This window comes from Engraulis encrasicolus, chromosome 23 (assembly GCF_034702125.1).
Source record: "Engraulis encrasicolus isolate BLACKSEA-1 chromosome 23, IST_EnEncr_1.0, whole genome shotgun sequence".
Classification (NCBI taxonomy): Eukaryota; Metazoa; Chordata; class Actinopteri; order Clupeiformes; family Engraulidae; genus Engraulis; species Engraulis encrasicolus.
The window spans coordinates 47,033,814-47,037,878 of NC_085879.1; positions in this window are offsets into that span (position 1 = coordinate 47,033,814).

Below are 4,065 nucleotides of genomic sequence, written 5' to 3' on the forward strand. Positions count from 1 at the left end.
TGTGTGTGTATGTGTGTGTGTGTGTGCGTGTGTGTGTGTGTGTGTGTGTGTGTGCGTGTGTGTGTGAGTTTGAACCACTGGATTTCACCTGCTGTGGCATCTCTGGTGTGGGCCTTGTGAAACAAACAGGCTTTCCCTCTGATCACCACGGAAACAGCTAATAAGGAAAACACACACACACACACACACACACACAGTCTTGGCCTCTCTCTTTCACACAAACACACACACACACACACACACACACACACACACACACACACACACACACACACACACACACACGCACACACACACACACACACGTCCCCAAAAAGCCCTGGCACAGGAGTACATAATACTAATGAGGTGATTGTGTGTGTGTGTGTGTGTGTGTGTGTGTGTGTGTGTGTGTGTGTGTGTGTGTGTGTGTGTGTGTGTGCGTGCCTGCGTGCGTCCGTCCGTGTCTGCGTGCGTCCGTGTGTGTGTGGGGGGGTGTTGGGGGTGCCGCCGTTTAGGTGTAAACAGCCTGTATGTGTGAGGCCTCCAAAGACCTACGTAAATTGTAGGCAATTATGTTTCTTTCTTATCTAAGCTTGTACAAAGTTTCAACTTTCACACAATGGACATTTTTCAGATCTGATTTGGGGGATTCAGAAGTCACTGTGCATTTGCAAATGGAGCTTCTACTACATGATTGAGTAGTTGTGTGTTGTGGGAATTAGTGGCCTAGTGGTTAAGGATATAGTCTCTTTAGAACAGAAAGTTGCAGGTTCGAATCTCACCCTCTCTCTCCACATCTCACTCAACGGCTGAGGTGCCCTTGAGCAAGGCACCTGACCACAATGAGCTCCAGGAACTGTAAACAATAAACAATTTACTTTAAAAAACCTATAATAGTATACATTTTTGGTGAAGAAACTTTAGAAACACGACTGGACAGACAATGGTGAACCAAGTAATAGACCAGGGCTATTCAAATAGCGGCCCTGGGGCCAGCAGATGCGGCCAGCCAGATGCAGCCCTTGGACAGCAAAGTTCTGACCCCCCACAAGCCCCTTGAAATACAGAATCGTTTTTTGGAAGTTAGAGATAAAAGTATGGGTTACTTTATCATGCTGAAACGGGGCACGGGACGTCAAAATGCAGGAAATGACATTTAAGAAATGCAAAACTTTCTGGGGGAGGACCCCCAGACCCTCCACTTCAATGAAGTCTCCCATATTTTTTTCATTGACAGTCGGCAACCATTATACATACATATAGTTCGGCCCCTTAACTGGGAGGAATTTGAAAAACTGGCCCTTGACATTTAATTGAATACCCCTGGTATAGACTGTATGGAGGGGAGCTGACAGCAGAGCTAAAAAGCAGTGGCATGCACAGACATTTTGGGGGACCGGTGCTGAAGTAGGGGGGGCAGGTGCTTTAGCACAGTGTTTCCCAACCAGGGGTACGTGTACCACTAGGGGTACACAAGCACACTGCAGGGGGGTACTTGGACAAATGAAAAAAAATGTATGGAGCATAGTCACATTGGGATATAGAGCATGAGTGAGGGGTACTCATGGTATGACAAAAAGGCATTGTATTTGCTTGTGATGTTGGCTTGATTATGTCCTCTTTTGAAAGTCGCTTTGGTTATAAAGCGTCTGCCAAATGCAATGTAATGACAAAAAGGCATAGGTGTTACGCAAGACAAAAAAGGTTAGGAAACACTGCTTTAGCACGACCTCATCCCTATCTGTGCATGCCTATACTAAAAAGGGACTTGAGGGGCTCGAGTGACAGTTGATTTTATTCTAGGCCTATTTTATTTTATTTTATTTCTCCTTTATTTTGCTAGGGTAGTCACAGTGAGGCTACTGCCTCCTTTCCAAGTGAGCCCTGGAAATCAGAAAAAGGCTAAGGGGTCTTACACACCAGGGCGGTAAAGCGTCGCGGAACGGCCGCGTTTTTTACTGGCGTTGGTGAAAATACATTGAAACATATCTGTCCTTACACACCAACCGGCGGTAGTCGAGCGTCAGCTGCGCGGGAGCCGGCTCCGCGCCGCGCTGCATTTGGAAAATAGAACTCGAGCGTATTTTTCATGTGAAAAATGAATGGCAGAGTAGCATGCTAGCTTTGGCTGTGGGGAGGGTTTTGAACAGGACTGGCCGCGCACGCCGACGCTGTCAGTGTGAAAGGCAGAGAAAAACACGCCGGCCGAAACTAAGCAGAAAGACCGTGTTCGCCCGGTGCGGGTTCCGTTCCGCCTTGGTATGTTTTGGCCCTAACTACACGGTAACATTGAAGTGAAAAGTAGGAAGGGATTGCATGAATTGTAGATGGATGAAAGAGCATGACAAAAATCAGTAATTGGGGAAAGACAATTGCAGAGTTCAAATGCAAAACCCCTTTCAGAAAATAATCTTAATTCATTTTTATTTAATACAAAGCTGTCAAAATTGCATATTTGTTTTATTTTATTCATGTAATATAACTATTTGCATGTATTATTCAGTATGTGAATGTAAACCAAACCAACAACGGGGTTCTCTAAAAATATAGAAATGCAGGTCTTCAGAAATGGAGCTAGGAGGTTTTGCATCTGAACTCTTCAATTGGATACATTTTCCTGCAGAAAAAAAGGAAGAGTCAGACAAAATGTTGGAGTCCTTCCATGACCACTAAAGAGTGTTGTAATTATACAGAAAATTCATTGGACAGTTAAGTAAGGGTTAACGTTCGGCGAGAAGGTCGCTACCGTGGAATAGCAGCACGACAGAGAGAATCTTTAGACCCCGACGCGGAGCGGAGGGGTCTTGTTCTCGCTGAAGTGCTGCTATTCCACAAAGCGACCGACTCGCCGAAAGTTAACCCGCTTATTATATGGATATACTTAAATGATTCACACGTGGCGGGGACATTTCTTTAGGCCTATTTAATGTTAAGTTGTTGCTGCGCAAAACAAAACAGTGCCGTTGTGGAACACCGCTAGGAAACAGCTAGGTAGCCAGGAGTCAGGACAACAGGTGTTGTCTATCACAGCAGCTGATTAGAGTCTTGTTGAAAAGTCGCTTTAGCAGTGGAAAAGTCTTGTTGCCATTGACAGCGGTCTGTTATAGACCAACCCGTCCGTTATCGAAAAATAACAGACGTGCGAACGTTGGGGAGCCCCGTTGAAATGAATGGAGCATTCGACCGATGACGTCACAACCATATAATAAATGAGGTTAAAAGGTTAAAACAAAAATTTATTTTGAGTCCGTGACATGCACTGCTACTACCACACTCTCTGCCTGTCTCCTTTTCTGCACCTTTAAAAGTGTGGAATTCATTGTAATCTATTTCAGGTCCTTGAGCATTATGCTAATCACGTTTTAAGGGTTGGGAGAGAGAGAGAGAGAGAGAGAGGGTGACACGTTTTTAATTGTGAAGAGGCCGTGAGTGACAATCAGTAGGCTCTTCACCTCGACTCCTATAACCTGTGTGTGTGTGCACGCGCGAGAGATAAAGTGTGTGCATGTGTGTGTGCGTGTGTGCCTGCATGTGTGTGTGTGTTTTGAGTGACAATCAGGTGCCTTCTTGCCTTGCCACCTCGACCAGGGTCAGTTGAGGCCCACAGAAACAATTAAGGAGGTTATTTTAATCAGAGACATGGTCTCTCACACACACACACACACACACACACACACTGACACACAAAAACACAGACAGACATACACACGCACGCACACACAGACACACATATTAATGTGCAATGTGTGTGTGTGCGTGTGTGTGTGTGTGTGTGTGTGTGTGTGTGTGTGTGTGTGTGTGTGTGTGTGTGTGTGTGTGTGTGTGTGTGTGTCTGTGTCTGTGTCTGTGTCTGTGTCTGTGTGTTAGTGGGGTGGATGCACAGGGGCTTTGCTGTCTGAAGAGAGGCCGGAAGATTTTTCATTATAACAACATTGCTATGACATTACAGAGAGCCTTATGCAATTACTAGATGAAGACATGGCCATTGCCATTTTGGTGAGAAGAAGGTTATAGGCTCTGCTCAAATTGGTTAAGTTATAACCTACAGCTTTTTATCGCCTGCATTTGTGAGAGAGACTCTGT